The 19,162-nt window shown below is 34.3% G+C and overlaps 2 pseudogenes; one reads left to right on the top strand and one right to left on the bottom strand.

The window, feature by feature from the left end:
* Positions 1-3,975: 3,975 nt before the first annotated feature.
* LOC115983098 lies at positions 3,976-4,086 on the bottom strand (annotated as a pseudogene).
* Positions 4,087-8,583: 4,497 nt separating this feature from the next.
* On the top strand, positions 8,584-11,336 carry LOC115981339 (annotated as a pseudogene).
* Positions 11,337-19,162: the final 7,826 nt, after the last annotated feature.

Here is a 19,162-nt window from a genome sequence, read left to right as displayed (position 1 = left end):
TAGGACTATTAAGGCAGCTAAAGTGGGGACAACTTAAGGAGTTGCATGCTGCAATTAAATTGTGCTCTCCAACTTTGGTGCAAGGAGCACGAACTAACTTTTCATTTAGGTCAACAACAAGAGGTAATGTGTCAAGCGTCTTTATGTTTTCTCATATATCACTGATTAGCAATTATTTGTTTCTTTAAACTTAGGCCATTGTTTTCCAAGAAGACAATCGAGGCTGTGCATATTCAAAATATACCACTTGAATACGTAAATCGAAGTCAAACAGTATTTGTCACGCCCCGAACCCAAAAAGAGCTAGGCACGTGACAACAGCCACACACTTATAAAGTTTACACTCTACAAGTGTGTAAGGCCCTCTTGAACAATTAAATAATTATCCTTAAGAAAATTTCATCAATAAATTTTCAAAATATCCTCAATAAAGAAATTCTCAAAAGATCTCCAAATAATAATCTTTCGACATCAAAAAAAATAAACTAAATCCTTTAAGTCTGAAGGATTACACCAATGGTAATCTTGAAACATAAAAGTTCAAAACTTATTCCATTAATTTCCTAAACTTCACTCATGCGCACATCCCAGCGGAAGCCCAAACATATGCTACTCTTCCTGCTCAAAATCTGAAAGGAGAAAGAGGGGGGTGAGTTGACAACTCAATAAGTAACCAAAATCCAATTAAGTTCTATCCAACAATAGATCTATGAAGTAATAAGATGTAATATGAATCTTCAAAAATTATACTATGCTATGGGTTTTCAAAAATAACTAAAGAAATTTCATAGTCTTAAAATAATGAGTTGCAAATAGATCACATACTTTAATCTTACAAATATATCATAGATGGTTTAGGAAGTAGTCAGTTTTTTTTTTTTATTTTTTATTTTTTTTATATATATCAAAAGCTATAACACACAATAGGTTCTAAAAATACATAAGCAGTTTTAAAGACTCAAATTAGTTCAAATACTCAAACGTAATTCATATTCTTAACAATCTTATGACTATGGTCACGCTATATCCCCGTGACTGGGCATCAGAATACCAATGAATAACCCCCATTGGTTTGGGTATCAGAATACCAATGAATAACCCCCATTGGCTGGGTATCAGAGTACCAATGAATAACCCCCATTGGTTTGGGTATCAGAATACCAATGAATAACCCCATTGGCTGGGTATCAGAATACCAATGAATGACCCCCATTGGTTGGGTATCAGAATACCAATGAATAACCCCCATTGGTTTGGGTATCAAAATCAATTCATAGTCAATTTATCCATAATCATATATAATCATATTTTCAGTATTCAAATATATTTATGATATTTCTATATTCTGTACTTTAAATCCATATAGTTAAAGGAACAATTAAATAAATAAATCATATATTCAATGCTCATATTTATTTGTGAAATTCTCTATTCTTTACTTGAAATCAGTAATACAATAGAAATAAATAGTAACAACTGTGAACAATTTTCAGTAGTTAAAATATGAAAATAAAACTCATTAGAATAAGGTTACTTACCTCAGCTAGCTCACCACAAAGAACTTCTCCCTAACACCGTCTCTAAAATCCTTAGATATCACCTAACAATTTAAAACACCATTTACCCAATAATCAAATAATAAGAATAACCTCAAGTTACTTGACCAAATGAGAAACTTCTAACGTACCCACTGATTTCTCACTATTAATTCTCCTACAGTTTCTCTATGGCTATATTCCATATTCTATCATTTGTATTACTCCAATTAAAATTTGTTTCACGCCAAATCCCAAGCACTGTGTAGTATAAGACTCACCTCACACGATTATTAGGCTAAAAAGTTAAAAGCATTCATTCATAAATATTGAATACTCTGTAAAGCTGAGTACAATTTCTAACAAAAAGCCTTTGTCTCTTATCTCCATAGACTCTAAAGTCAAAGGCTATTGGACTAGTGGTGGTCTAACCAATAGTCCACTATTCCTTATAATTAAATATTCACAAAAGAGTATTATACACCCAAAGCAACTCCATGCCCAACAAAACACCAGAATTGACAATATTACAGAGAAAGCCGTGCCACCCAAAAAGATTTTATCGCCTAAATCCAATTCTTCCCTGTTTACACTTACGTCGTAAAACCCATAGAAATTTTAGATAATTCCGCTACTAGCCAGAGCTACCAACATAAAATATACTCTAAATCCTAGCAAAGCTTAGATTTGACAAGAAAGAGATTTATAGGCTCTTACCTCAATTGTGTAGTCAAATCTTCTCTACTTTAGTATTTTGGATAGTCTCCTCTCTCAAAATATCTGTCAGTATACGCTGACTTAAAATTAGACTATATAAACTAGGGTTTCAACCTTATTTTCTAAAAAACCCCTTAGTAATATTAATTATAAAAGTTGACCCCATAACAAAATTTACTTAAATACCCCTCCTTTTATTTTATTTTATTATTATTATTTTTTTTTTCCGGGTATTACAGTATTCTACTAGACTGTAAAAATATAACCTTCAATTCAGCAAAGGTAATTTATAACTTACAATGTAACGATGTTTTTTGCATCACAATAACAATGTTTGTAATCCTGGATACCCCTATGTTAGAAGAAGAAATACTAAATTGTCTACTTATTAGGCAGAGCAATAACTATGGTTTTAAGCTCATAACATTTTATTAATTAATTACAAGTGATTTCACAAGCTTAATTACAAACCGTACAAGCTTAAATTTTATTTGTTTAATCAAATTTGTAGCATATATTGAGACTATATGCAAAAACAACCGACTAAAGTAGAGCGTGATAGTAATCTGGTGCAATTGTACATATGAAACTTCTAGCCAAGTGAGTTCGATCGCACCTATGAAACTTATATCTATGCCCAAATGGAGCTCACACACTAAAACCACCTGCAGCACCAGTGGCACCAATGAATTGTAAAGAGCTTAGATTGACATTGACTACCTATGAAAACACCATCAACTAGAACATCCCAAACGGATGTTTAGATAACATAAAAGTTTATATTAACCTTAGATGGTCACTTAATACTAAATATTGCTATGTTCTGTCACAGGGGTAGTGAAATGCATAAACTCCAAACATTAGTAAGTTTTTGAAGGCAAAGCAACAATTGAGACTATCTTGGGTGCTCACTCTGGCATCCTAAACAACCCCAAATCTCACAAAGGGTTTAACCTATACCCTGGACTCTCGAGTTCCTAGTGGGGGGGCACTAATGGCTTTGTATTTTGGAAATTTCACAGTGTGGACCCAAGCAATGACAACCATCCAGCATTGGACAAGGACAAGCTATGGCAATGGCTTAGCCTATGGTCACTCTATGACATTCAAGGCAGAGTAACTCCATCCTTTAGTTTGCTTAATTTCAAATTTCAATGAAAGCTAGAGAAGTGATCATGTGTTTTACGGGCCAATGATCAATAATGTCATCATTCCCTCTGTTTCTGTACTTAGGCCAAAAATGCAAATTGGGGTTATATTTTTGCTCTCATGTCATGATTACACAATAATTAGATAAAATTTTCGTAGTTTAACATTTGCAGCTTTCCCAACGTTCTAAATTTAAAGAATTTTATCATTTTATGAGATTTAACAGCCAACTATATTACAACAGTGAAGAGAAGCTCTAACTCAGCAAATGTAATTCAACAAAAATCTGGAATACAATTGTGGTAATATCTAAGTCAACCACCAAAACTATAGGGAATCCAGAAGGTGTGAAATATTAATAAGCTTCAACAGTTCTAAAAAAAATTTCTATTTTAAAGCTTTAATATTGAAGTATAACAACTATCAAAGATTCAAACTCTCTCTAAAAGAATTATGAGCACAAGTCTGGGCTAACCTGTTGAGCAAGACTCCAAAACGCATGTAAAGAAGCAGAAAGTGCAAAAACAACGAAGAAGATAGTGAAGCAGAATTCACGCAAGGATTAGGGAAAGAAAAAAATTTGGACCATTTCTCGATTTATGCGTGTCATCCTTGCGCAGGGGCCATGCGTTTTGAAAATATCATTTGTATTCTAATATGCCTTGATTCCCTTGTTCTGAAAAGACCCATATTTGTCAAGTTTATAGTAGGAAATTTGTTGTTTAGAATTTAATTGATATCTTCTGCGTTTACAATCATTCGCCTTATATAAAGTCTTAAGAAATATTGTTTTGAAATTTTTTAGTTCGTTTTCATAGCAGGCTAAAAGTTCTATTTTCTCATGTTAAATAGGTTGAAACAGTGTATAATGACATAATCAGAAAATGAACACAAACTTTTGATTCAGTTAGTAGCTGGAAAGAATTTAAAGATGTCATCGTCAGTTTCGAAGATGCATCATTAAAATCAAATGAATTACTTGAGCACACAAATACAACTAAAGACAAATCTGATTATCTTTGGTATACTATTAGGTAAATTCATTTCTCATTGAATTATAACCAATTGCATAATCCAATATGTGCGTCTTCTCTTCATTGCATCAGCTTAATGACATTTGTAACAATTGGTGGAGTTTTTGTTTTTTGGTTGCAACACAAGTTTGAACTCACTGTCTTGCACTAAACCAAGACTTCATGCTCAATCTTTTGCGCATGTTGCACATGCTTCAAACATCTTGGAAAAGGGACAATTTATTCTGTGTTTTTTTTTTTTTTTTTCGGTGTAAATCACAAACGTTTCCGTACATAATGAAGAATATAGCCAAATTCTACTTTATATATATATGACTAAATTTATATATAACCCATTGATTTAACCCAACTTAACCTGAGTCATGTGAGTTGGGTTGCATTGGAAAAAACCCTTCAATCCAACCCAATTTGGAAAAAACCCTTTGATTTAACATTCAAGAATTTTTTACTTTTGTTTTACTTTATGTAAGGACGAGCAAGTATTCATGCAGGTGCTACAAATGGAAGTTCTAATGTGAAGTACTTCACGATGGACATTCCAATTGAGTTAAATGATGGGATGGAAATCCAAGTATCAAACAAAATGATTGGATGGTATTATGAAATCAACTCATTCCTACAACAATCCAAGAATTCAAAATAAAATAAAAATTGAGGGAAACGAAAATAAAAGCATGTGCGGTGCATTTGAGGGAAACGTGCTCGGCCCGTAGTCATAAGAATTGAGGGAAACGTGGTCATAAGAATTCAAACTAAATTAACCGAATACCTGCTCGGCCCGTACTGTAGCCAGTGACGCCCGGTACGCAGCAAGGACGTGTGTGGCATGCTCTGCGGTGCATTTTGGCCCGCTCCACCTACCAAACATGAGGTGTCAACAAATGCTCATTACTGAACCTTACATTTAACAAACTTTGCTTTTATATTTCACATCCATATACTAAGCATTGATAAGTTTTTTTTCGTTTGTTAGTTTGGCATATTTTTAATTATATGAAAGAGACAAATAACAAGAACTCAATGAACGTACCTAATGGCAAGGGGCCCTGAGTGCACTGGTGGTAGAGGCGGCCTCACAACAGGGCATAATTGTGTGAACCTTGAATAGGCCCATAGCTGCACCAACAAGAGTGCTCCTCCAATCTGCATCGCATCCTTCTTCGATGCACCACAAAGTTGCCTATACAGCCAGGCCAATGCTGCACTACCCCAGCTATACCGTCTTGCATTGCTGACTGGGTTGAGCAACTGCAGAGGCAGCAGTGAGACCCGGTCCGCAGACCTGTCCATGAACAAGAGGGCCCCCATCCGTACAAGTAGGTGGTAGCGGGCATGTTGCTGCACGACTTCGTCAGCAGCGTCCGCAACTAAGGGATCGGCAAACTGTGCATCAAGCCAGGTGTATCTTATCCTCGCCCCAGCAAGGGTAGACTTGTTTGAGTTTGGTATCGGGGGTGGAGGTTTATGGCCCAACAACTGTTCGCACAGCTCACTCCATTTGTAGTCTGTCTTCCCAGTGACAGGTAACCCATCAACCGGAAGCCCCAGCATCACCTCCATATCTTGCAAGGTGATACCCATTTCTCCATGGGGTAAGTGGAACGTGTGCGTCTCTGGACGCCACCGCTCAACCAACGCCGTGATCAAGGCGTGGTCGACCTCCATATCAGGAACCTTGAATAAACCAGTCAACCCTGCTGCATCTATGTGTTGCATGATACGTGGATCTAACCCACCCTGTGGCAATACACATTTACGGCGTCGAACCTTTATCATGCCAGGCGCCTCCTGCACACGGACGAGTATTGTGTTAGGAGATTAAACATGAGGTAATTATAAAACAAACATGTATTAATAATACTACTACATACCTCGTCAGCGGCGCACCTCCAAAGCGGACTTGACCGATGATTCGGTTGCTAGGACAACTGGGTATCCACATCGGGTCCAGGCCGCACTCTATCTAGTGCCTGCATATCTGACATGGCAGCAAATACATTGTTAGCAATTTTCTAACAAGTAAACCACATTTAATATAAAATAAAAGCATAGATTCAGTAAGACATTATATTTTGAGCACAAGATTTTCAACATCACTTCTTAAATAAATAAGAACTTGCTTCAGGAAAAATTATTTCAGAACTATTTAAATCACTTCTTAAAGCTTAGGATAATTATTAATTAACTATTTATGAAAATATAAGTTATAACACCACTCGATTTGCAAAAACCCCTCATCAAAACCCCAAGCACATTTAAACTCATTAATGAGAAAATCATCATTGCAGCATATGAAAGACAACAAAATTCTCATCTTCAGTAGTAAATTTACTACTTCCTTAAGTTTCAACAAAATAATCAAAATCCCACACAAAACGCAACCTAACATTAACCAACATCAGAAAATATTTCAGAGGGAGAGGACCGTACCTGTAATCAGCGGCGGCGGGAACCAACGACGACTGATGGAGACTCGAGGAAGAGTGGGGAAGCCTGATCGCAGAGCGAGAGAGACAGAGTGTGGAGAGAGAGTGATGGCAGAGAGCGAGGGAAAGAGAGTGTACAGGGAGAGCGAGTGACTGAATAGCGTTGTGAGACGTTAGGGTCCTATTGATTCAAACCGCTGAAAAAAACTCGATTTCCAGTTTCCCGAGTTATGACCGTCTACACAAACATTTTTTTATTGGGAAAAATTCAAAGGGTCAGACTAACTCGACCATACAAATATCGAGTTATTCATTAAAACTCGATTTCTTTATTGTCGAGTTACAAAAGAGGGGCAATTCCCTGTTTAGTTTCAGAAAGAGGGCAAACGAATGTTTAATTTCCCAAAAAAGGGTATTTGCCCATTTTCTCCCTAAATCTACATGATGCAAACTAACCTTAAGTTGTCTTTCTGCCAATCCTCGGTTGAATTTGTAAATGTGGGCAATCATGGATAATTGGATATCAATTAATCACTTTGTTTTATTTTGCATGTCATTCTTGGACTTCTACTTTGTTAGGCATTCAGGATCCAAAACTAGTATACACTTAAGGTTTCCATTAAAGAGGATTGGATTTTTGTTTTTCTTTTCTTTGAACGCGCTTCACTCTTTAAAGTGTCATTTTTATTTATATACATTTAAGGTGCACTTTTTGTTTTTAATTTTTAAAATCCATAAAGAGGCTCGAAGAGCAGTACTCATGGGATCTTTTAGAAATTTTATGCTAATTGTTCTTTTGGTTGATATATATATATATATATATATATATATATATCCTTTGTTAATATGATACTGCAGTTAACATAAAACCTAATTTTGTGAATCTGCATAGGATCTTTCTAATGGTCTTTAGACCAAATGATATCTCCTTCCCCTATTTTCGAGAATCGCTTACAATTTTGCCAATGATCATTATGGGTTCAATCTTGAAGAGTGTATGAGTTGTATTTATGCATGCGTGTGTGTATAGAAAATCTGCTATAGAATTTATTGTGGCAAAAATTGTGTTCTTAGTATTTTCCTGGAAAAATAATTAAAGTTCAAGCATTAAAATGAAAGAAAAAATTACACGTGAAGAACTGAATTAAAAATTTATCAAAGTTAGAGACTATCATTTGTAATGTAGTCTATTTCATTTAGTGAACCCTTTCTCCGTTCGACTTCCAAATACTTTGTGCATGAAAATGTATCAATTAAGTTATAAGACTTTTGGCTAATTACTAACAATCCTTAATGTATAATTTTCATCCTAAAATTTAAAGAAAGATATAATAAACACCTCAATTAAACCAATTGTGTGAATTAGCACCCTTGGTTGATTGTAGTTTTGGTCACTGATGTAATTTTTTTGAAATTTAAAATTTAAATACACAATCGTACTTTTTGAATCGATATAAAGCTTAGCAGTAGCGCAGAGTTATATTGGAGATTATGATATTCATTTCAAATTAGATTTAAAACGAAAGTTTTATCGCCAAGAGTTTTGTATTTAAGTAATATCACATTTTCTCCTTTATCAAGATAATTATTATTCAAATTCCACCTCCTATTATTGTAACGATCAAATCATTATAATAAGAATAAGAAGATGACCAATGACCTTGTTGGTTTTGTAAATTAAAGTCCCTGTAGTCACAACCAGGTCCAGTAAGCAATAATTACATGGACGTGATTGCCATGTACGTGGTTACCCACCTCCAAAATGACATCACTGTCCTCACCAAGCTCATCAGTTGCTGTGCTTTCCATCCTTCTGCTACCTTTATGGACCATGCCCACCAACTGTTCGACCAAATTCTCCAACCAGACATTGTGGTCTTCAACTCCCTGGCCTGTGGATACTCCCGCTCCAATGCCCCTCTTCAGGCCATTTTGCTATTTTCTGATACACTATGCTCTGGCATTGTCCCTGATGACTATTCCTTCCCTTCTCTTCTCAAGGTATGTGCAAGCTCTAAGGCATTGCAAGAAGTTAAACAATTGCATTGCCTTGCTACCAAACTTGGTCTCAACCATAACATATATGTATGTCCCACATTGATAAATATGTATACTGAGTGCAATGATGTGAACGCGGCTCGTGTCTATGAGAAGATAGCTGAGCCTTGTGTTGTTTATTATAATGCAATAATCACAGGATATGCTTGAAGTAGTCGGCCCAATGAGGCGTTGTCATTGTTTCGTGAATTGCAAGCGAGTGATCTCAAGCCTACTGATGTAACACTGCTTAGCATACTTTCATCTTGTGCTTTGTAAGGAGCATTAGACTTAGGGAGGTGGATACATGAGTATGTGAAGATACATAGTTTTGATATATATGTAAAGGTCAAAACTGCTCTTATAGATATGTAGGCAAAGTGTGGAAGCTTGGATTATGGCATGATGCAGTTTGCGAACATGTCTGTAAGAGATACACGGGCTTGGTCAGCCATGGTTATGGAATATGCAACTCATGGGCATGGTTCCAAAGCCATATCATTGTTTGAAGAAATGAAGACCACGAGAGTGTGACCTGATGAGATTACATTTTTGGGTCTTTTAAAAGCTTGCAGCCACACTGGCTTAGTAAGGGAAGGTTGTGAGTATTTCTATAGCATGAGTGACAAGTATGGGATTATTCTGGGTATCAAGCACTATGGATGTATGGTGGATTTGCTTAGTCGAGCTGGTCACTTAGATGAGGCTTATAAGTTCATCGATGGATTACCAATTTAGCCCACTCCCATACTTTGGCAAACCTTGGTATCTGCTTGTAGTAGCCATGGCAATGTAGAATTGGCAAAGCGAGTGATTGGATGAATTTTTGAATTGGATGACTCTCATGGAGGAGACTGTGATCTTATCGAACTTGTGCGCAAGGGTTTGAGTCAATTTCGTACCGGAGGCTTTATCAATTTAACCAGTGGAACGATATATTTCGGTACCGGTCAATACCAGTGTACCATTTCGGGTTTATTGTTATTATATATATATATATATATATATATATGTATGTATATATGTATGTATGTGTGTGTGTATATTATAATAAATATAAAAGTTTACCATAAAATATTACCTCAATTCATAACAAATTATTCATGGTTTTAGACTCTAGCATCAATTAAAAGAAAAAAAACATAATATAAAAAATAGAAAGCTTAATTATTCATTGCATACTAAGAAAACAAATAATACCAATAACTTAATGTAAATAAGTACCACTGCACACCCTTGGTGTAGTGGTCATTCCACAAGTATAAATGCTTATGGAATGTGGAGGGTAAGGGCCGGGGTTCAAATCTCTAGGAAGGAGTTTCACACACATATACAGAAATTCTATCTTGTATAAAAAAAAAAAAAAAAAAAAAAAAAAAAAAAAAAAAAAAAAAAAAAAAAAAAACTTAATGCAAATATATGCCCTTACAAAAATTCAAAAATTACAAAACAAAGAAAAAAGTTTTTTTTTTTTTGGTACCAACCAGTATTTGCCCGAAATTGGCCGGTATGGCCGGTACACAGCCGGTACGGCTGGTATTTAAACCGGTACGAAATGCTGGTGTTTCGATACCGATATACGTACCAGTATGGTACATATTGGCTGGTACAGCCGGTACGGTATTGACTACCTTGCTGGGAGATGGGAAGATGCGAATTATTTGAGGAAACTGATGAAAGACTAGGGGGTGGTGAAGGTACCCGGGTGTAGTTCAGTGGAGGTGAACAATGTCGTGCATGAATTCTTCTCTGGGGAGGGAGTGCAATCTGTTTCTACAGATTTGCACTGGGCACTTGACAAGTTAGTCAAGGAATTGAAGTTGGTTGGGTATGTTCCTGATATTTCTTTAGTTTTTCATGCAGACATGAAAGATGAGGACAAAGAAATTACTCTAAGATATCATAGTGAGAAATTGGCTATTGCTTTTAGGCTTCTAAACTCTCCCCCAGGTACAAAAATTCAGGTGGTGAAGAATCTATGTGGGGATTGTCTCTCTACAGCAAATTGTACAAGTGATAATCAGCAATGAGTAATGAATTATATAAATCTAGCAAGTTAATGATCCGTACCAGCTTCTGGGTTTAGGCAAATGTATGATGCAAGAATGTGCATGGAATCTATTTGTACAAAATTGGTTTCAAAGAGTGGAATAAAGCCTTTTGTTGATTTGTACAGATAAAAAATTGGTTCCAAAAAGTGGAATAAAGCCTTTTGTAATTTAGGCAAATCAATTACTTTTAAAGTCAACTTTTAAACACAAAGCAAGGGAAAATGATGTGGCAGAAGTTTTTCCTGCTCTCAATGAGGACATTTTACAGGTCTGAGTGTCTTTTTGTTGCTATTTTTTTGTGTTTGGTTTTCTGTAACTTTTTATGTAGCAAGGAAAAAAGAAGAAGTCAAAGTTAGTTGTTTCAATATGATAAGTAAATAATAATTTTATTAAATTTATTTTTTCCCACAAAAATACAGACAACCGATGAAGTTGTGGAAATAAGTCAATAATTTTGTCCCAAACTCCTAAATGTGAAAGGCTAATTAGGTGCATTTGTTTCACACAACAGAGGTGATAAATTAATAGTGATTGCAGTAAGCATATGCTGCACGAAATATTTTGTCCACACTTACGTTTTTGCCTATAAATACTGCCATTCACATCATGAGACTATCACCCTAAGTCCAAAAACAAATTCCACACCTCTCTCTCTCTCTCTCTCACACAGACACAGACACAGACACAGAGATGAAAGTATGAAACCCAATTGTGCAATCTTCATCAAGCTTTTATTAGTACAATGCCTAGCAATTGGCTGTGTTTCACGGAGGTACAACAAGTGAGTGGGATTATTTAAGAGAGAGATCATCCTTTTGAACACTAACTACTCTTATTTGATGTTTTCATAACATCAGAACTTTATTCTTGATTTCACCACTCTAAATCTCTAATGTAGTGGCCTTGATAATACTGTGACACAAAACAAAGTTGTTGCTATCCAACAACATGAAAACCCAAAACTAATTTTAGCATTCAATGGCTTTGGCCTAATTACAATGATGGCTCATACCCGTCCAACTGCAATCCTAACAGCCCTTTTGTGAAATCCAAGGTACCAATTTCTCATTAGGAAAGTGTTAAAGTTGTTATCAATTCTACTATATAAAACTTATAAACTAGCTTGATAATAAAGGTAATTGGTGCTACATTGACAACTTAAGTACTTAAATTCCATCACTAATAAAGTTCATTGTATATCATTCTATAGATTTCAGACCTAATTAGCAGAATGCAAGTAAGTTGGCCAACACAGGCCTGCCCAAGCAGCATTGGTTCCTCATTTTGGTCACATGAATGGGAGAAAAATGGGACTTGCTCCAACTCCATCCTTGACCAGCATGAATACTTTCAAGCTTCTCTAAACCTCAAAGACAAAGTAGACCTCCTCCAAATTCTTGAAAGTGCAGGTAACTCTTCATTTCCTTAGTAACTTAAAATTGGTTGTCGAAGCTTAACTTTCATAAACCTTTTCTTTGTTTTTTCTTTTCATTGAACATTGAGTAGGGGAAAAAAAGTTACAGGGATCCAACCAGATGAGAGTTCTTATAGCTTAGTAGCATAAGTGATGCTATAAAAGGAGCAACTAGGTATGATCCTAGGATAGAATGCAATGTTGATGCATCAGGTAATAGCTAGCTTTACCAGCTTTATCTTTGGGTAGGCACTTCTGGGTCACAACTCATCAAATGTCCTGTGCTACCAAAAGGGGGATGTGCCTCCAACATTGATTCCCCCACCTTCTATATATAATAGAGGAAGAAAGTGGAATGTCGCCCTTAAACAAGGTTTGCTAATAGTGTATTGGATATTTCAACTTTTGTCCTGCCTAATTACCAATCATTTATATTCTCTCGTGGCATAATATAATCTATGGAAAAATAATCATATCTATTATGTGCACCTTTACATTGAAGAAAAATAAAATTTTCATTATAGAAATGAAGTCTCTGAGTCCTGATTCATATTGTGTGGATTACTATCAATGATTTTATATTGACGAGGTGCTTTGCAGTTTATGTGCCCGTTTGGATTCGAATGAATCCAGCGTATGCGTTTTCTGATTTTTTTTTTTTTTTTTCAGCCGCATAATATGACTAAGTCAACTGTGAACAGTGCACAGATGCACTGTTTATGGACCCACACATTCCACTTTTCAGCAACTTTTTTATTAAAAATGGGTCCCACAATACTATTCACACATTTAAAAATTATTTTGCTACAGTGTTTTCAGTTTCAGTTTTCAGTTTCAGTAAAAATAAGCTCAATCCAAACGGACCCTATATTAAATTTCTCTAAGAATCTTTGTTAAATAGAAAATCCTAACTTGTCGATTGTTATGACCTTTGGGAGCATGGTACAAAAATACAAAGAATGTTTGACCATGGAATAGAGATAAGGAACCAAGCCAACAAAAACCTAGGCATACACGTCCAAACAAAAAAAAAAAATTTATGCGCAAAGGGTTCATCCTATTACTTTAATTTAGTAGCTTTCCTTCTTTGCCATTTGAGTTACAGCTTATTGGCTTTTTCCAATTACCTTCGTCTATAGCCTATAGGGTGCTATCTTTAGAAGCAGCTGCCACAATAATACCTTTAGCACCTGTATATAGAGAACAACTTTAACATTGATAGTGCAAAGAAGTAGTTACTGAAATATTGACCATTAGAAGGAAGCAGATTTTTCCATATTGGCGAACAAAGGATAGATGTTTAACCTATCTTAAGAAGCCAAGTTGGATTAAAAAAATGTATAAAATTATTACTAAATTAATTCAGAGATATAAAGTTTTAAACAATTCAAGGCAGAAAGGTCCCAAGTTCAGGAGCAACAACAGTTGCTTTTGGCATTTCTAGGAAGTAAGAAGCAATTTAGATTATCAATCGTTGTGTTTGGTATGTAACAAGCAATTTAGGTTATCAATATTTTGCATATTTTAACTTCCTAACAATGGGGAAGAAATACCCTTTCTTTATCTCATATTTAGGCTTCTCGTAAACAACCTTTTCCTCTTTCAGTAACAACATCGCCACCTTAACAAAAGCAGTCCCCATGAATCAAAATTCCTAAGAAAATCTAAACATCCCCATAAAGTATATATTAATCTCCAAAAGGAATATAAGCAAAGCACTTACCAATAGGACTACTATTTTAATAGGAAATTTCTTCCTCAAAGCCAAAGCTTATCTAAAAAATTTTTAGTGAAGCCCAGAGGAAATCAAATGCAACCCATACCCATGTAATGGTAATGATTATAGCAAATTTGTATTTCTATTGCAATTACAGTGCATAATGGTATGTTTGTTATTTTCCATACCTTTTGTTGTTTAGTTTGTAAAGTTTATTTAATACTTATCCTTCTAAATTGCATTACATGGGGTATGTACAATCAAATTTTAATCTGCCTAAGCATTAGAACACAATCAATGATTTAAGAAAAAGAAAAAAAAATGTTGGATTGTTTCTTGGTTCTCTCAGTTTGCTATCTCACATAAACAATGCTTGGGCACAATTTCTAGTTAAGATATCTATCATTCATGGATTCAGATAGAAGTTTGGATACAAAATAACTTTCACTAAGGAAACATGGTTCTATTAACCTCAACGGAGTAGGGCAAAATGTGAAGAACTTGAGAGAGAGAGAGAGAGAGAGAGAGAGAGAGAGAGACTAACAATTAGATAAAAAGGTAGATTCAATGCTAAAGTATGATAAACCTATACCAGTTTTCTATATAACACAAACAATGCTTGGGACACAATTTCCAGTTAAGATATCATTGGTGGATTCACATTGAAGTTAAGATACAACATAACTTTCAGTAAGGATGGAAAGTTTTCAATAATATTTTTTTTACCTTGTACTTCCTAAGTGATGGAAAGTTTGGTTTAGGCATTCTTAAAAACACTTTGAGGGAGCAAATAACAAATGCCACTAACCTAAATCTTTAACTTGTAGTACAACTTTAAACAATGAATAATTCTTCGACTTTCAATTCCAAATTCATTGAAAACCAGTACCTAAACAATAATTAAGCTCCACAAAATTACACAACACTTCAAATCATCACACTAGTATATCTTAAACCCAGTAAAAGAAAACAGAAATTACATAAATAGTTACCAAGTATTTACCATTTAAGCACTCTAAATTATCACACACTCGAGCTGACCCAATACAGAATATTGCATTTAAACCAAATTAAACAACTCCAACACCACCAATATAAATAAGAACATGAAATATAAAGAAAATTTCCAATACCAATAACAGGAAAAATAAAGAGAGTAAGAATAACACAGAACGAATACTCACAACGTGGATCATGTGGTCATGAGAGATGTCGAGGAAGTATTACAGTATAGCTTGCTGGGGACATCAACCAATAATATTGAGATGGAATATTCTTACAATCAAAGATTATTCTTTTGAAATTTGCCCTTGAAATGTGATAGCCCACAACTTAACAAACATTGTGTTCATGTTCAGTCTAGTGTGAATGCCACAATGAGTTCAATTTATCATTTATGGTACATCTCTTTGTGGATGGAGAGAAGAGAACTGAGTTTGGGGGAAATTGGGTTTTCAATGACTTTAATAATTAGGGTTATAATATTTGAAGCTTTGGTAAAAGAAAAGTAAAGAAGCTAATAGTCTAACTCAATAAAATTATTATTATTATTATTATTATTTTGAATAGGGTCTTAGATTTGAATCCCCCACCATAATTAGAAGAAAACTAATATTGTAATACACCAAGTTCATATATGAATGTTTATTAAAGGAATTTTATTTGGTGAGATTTTGTTGGATTGAATAAAATGAGAATCAAACACTAGCACGAGAGAGAAGAATGTTAGGCCGATGGAAGAATTTATTTGTCTAATGATGGAAGGCTCATGCTTCTTTTGAGTTTTGAGCACTTTGTTGAGCCTTCTCACCTAGTTTCTATCTGTTTTAATTGTTCCAATCCATGTGGCTAATAGCTTAGAGAAGTTGCAACATAATCGGGTGGGACAAATGAAGAAATCAAATTTCGCTTGTTTGAATGAAATTGGTGTACTCTATGAAGTATGGTGAGTTGTTTGGGGTAAGCAAACTGAGTGTCTTTTTGTTACAAAGCATATTTCACTTTCCAGGTCATTGAAGACCAAATCAAGACATTGATTTCAAGAGAAAATTATATAATTGATTACAACAAAAAGTTGTTGGATTGAGACAATTAATATGCAATTCAAATTCAAGTTCAAATTTTTTATTTTTTATTTTTATTTTTGTATGTAATCCCATTATAACAATGGATTCTATTGTAATGTATGATCAAGAAAAATGTACAAGAAAATTTGACTTTTTAGGCTCATCCCATGAATATAGGCCACAAGTCAAACCACGTACACTATTATATTTTCTTTCTACTTTTTTTTATTCATCATAATTTCTGCACATATTTAACTAATCTTTGTTGAATAAATGGTCTTAAAGTTTTGTTAGGGGGGAAGGGATAAAATTTGGAGACTTGCAATTGTGTTAAAAATATAGAAAGGCTTAAAGTAAATGGGCTACTTAGGAGATATGCAGGCCATATAGAGTAGTTTTTGGAGTAGTATTGAGTAAGAGAGTCAATTTTGTACTAAAGGCCGTTTTGATTTGACTAGGGGAACAAAATATTTCGGTACCAGCTGATATTGATGTTTTGTTTCGAGTTATTACTCTTTGTATACTTATGCACGCGTGTATATATATATATATATATATATAAGGTTGGTTAGGGTATGTGTTACGAAATGCAACGGTTGTGAGAAAAACATGATAACTGAGTGTTGAACCTAGGATAGTATGGATAAGTTGTGGAGATCCAGCTCCTCTATCAGCTCCAGGACTAGTTGTCCTCCTGATATTGTAAATGAAGAAGATCACACTATTGATGATAATGAGTTGATCCTTGATTTTTGTCATTGGAATATTCCTAAAGTTGATACTAAAACTATTTATAAAACTAGTTTTGTTAAAAGTACTTTTCATTCTGCTTACAAAGCTAGAACTGTTGAACAAATTTTCTCTATTTCGAGAGTTCATGAAAAATGATGTTTGTTCACTAAAAAGAATATTAATGACTTCCTTGCTGCTAAAAAATTCAGTTATTTGCATATTGGTATGGTTCAAGTTGCTATTAAACCACTTACCCGAAAGGGTATTAATGCTTCTATTCTCATGTGTTTAAGAGATGCTAGATTTAAGATTTTTAAAGATAGCATTCTTGGTATGATTACTGTTTCTATTTATGATGGTCCTGTTTATTTTAACTGTTATCCTGATCTTACTCTTGCTTTGGATGATCCTAATATTGTTAAAGCTTTGACATTGAATATTGCTTCATCCGGTTATCACATGGAAGAAGGTAGTAAGCCTTTTGTTTTGATCTATTGTACTTATTATAAACTAATGGGTACTTAAATGAATCCTTGTGCTATGATTCCTAGAGAACCTTCGAGTAAAACCATGTTAATTCAATGTTCAACTCCTGATGCTAAAATTCAAATTCCAAAAATGATTCAATGGCAAGATGTTAAACTTCCTAATGATTGGTTATTGGAACAAGAAACCGCTCTTGCTAAACCTATTTTTGATGAACTTGATCTTACTCATATCCAACAATATCTTGATGGTACTGTTAAAATAAGTTTTCAAAACAATCCACCTTTGAGGATCAACGAAGGAAGACATTCCTTTGCTGGATCTAAAAGTATTTCAAAAAGAGATCGAGAGATCAATGATTTTTTGAAAAAGAATTTGGAAAAATCCTCTGATTTAAAGCTAAAAGGAGTTTCCAGTAGTAATTCACAAGTTAGCACTCCTTTCTATTCTACTAAAGCTGAGTCTTCCTCTCCTTATGACAATGTTGTTATTAATGATGAAGAAGACTCCATTTCTGTTACTCCATCTGACTTTGATTCTCCCCATATTGAAAATCCTCCTGTTTACCAAAATCAATTAAGAGTTTTGACTGTTTTAAATGATGATTTTGAAATTGATTGGGACTCTCTATACAATGAGTTTATGCTTGCAAAAAACAGAACCAAAAGAAAATATTTCCAAAATAATTTTGCTTAATCTGGAAAAGACCGTGTTAAAAGAAAATGGTTGGAAAAGATGAATCAATTGAAAAAACATATTTTGTTTTTTGATTTTCTTGAAAACCATTATGTTTCAGAAGATGAGGTTTCAAAACAACATTTAAATGTGATAAAGAAATCAAATTTTGTTAAAATAGATAAAACCATTATCAGGTCTAGTCATCCTCCTCTTGACTCAATTTTGATAACTACTAAGAAAGATGAAGTGACAAAAGAGGAAGTGAATGCCTCTCCTTTCAAAATTGCTGATGATCAAACTCCTATTGTTAGTCTTATTGAACAAAACAATTTTACTAATCAATCTTTGCATATTATTGGTCAACAACTTGACCGTATTGAAGAAAAAATTGTTGAAAAACCTGTTCCTGTTAAAACTGAAAAACCTTTGATTGATTTACCCAGTCAAAGAGAAAAAGTTATGTTTAAAACTTCTCAGTCCAAGACTCTTGAAATAGTTGAAAAAATGCTTTCTGATTTAAAAGTTAAAATTGAGAGTACTTCTACAAGTACTCCAACTGCTCGAACTATTTCCAAAAAAGAAATTGTTTCTGAAGAAAATACAGATTCTGATACTGTTTCTTCTATTTCTGCAAAAAGAATCTTTTATGATGATTTCCCAGAAATTAAAAGATTTGTTGGGAACTCCAAACCCATGTCTTTTACAAAAAATTGGTATTCAAAACCCACTCCTCCTGATATGTAGTTTGAAGAGAGATCTTTTCAAACACAGTTTTCTGTTTCTGCCGATAAGCTTTATGAATGGAATATTGATGGTTTTTCTGAACAAGAAATCATTAATAAAATGAGTCACATGTCTATGGTTGGTATTGCTTATCAAAATAATCATGATCTTGATCAACCTAAAATTGTTAATCTACTTGTTACTGGTTTTTCTGGTACACTTCGTGGATGGTGGGATTCATACATTACTGAAGAATCTAAAGAGTCTATTAAACATGCTGTTAAAAAGAATGATGAAGGTTTGCCTATTTTTGATGAAAGTATTGGTCGTGGTATTCCTGATGGTATCAATACCTTGATCTATACTATTCTCAAACACTTTGTTGGTACTCCATCCA

Source organism: Quercus lobata, chromosome 3 (assembly GCF_001633185.2).
Source record: "Quercus lobata isolate SW786 chromosome 3, ValleyOak3.0 Primary Assembly, whole genome shotgun sequence".
Classification (NCBI taxonomy): Eukaryota; Viridiplantae; Streptophyta; class Magnoliopsida; order Fagales; family Fagaceae; genus Quercus; species Quercus lobata.
Note: the sequence above shows the minus strand (reverse complement) of the source record. Positions and strands in the feature narration are given on the sequence as shown.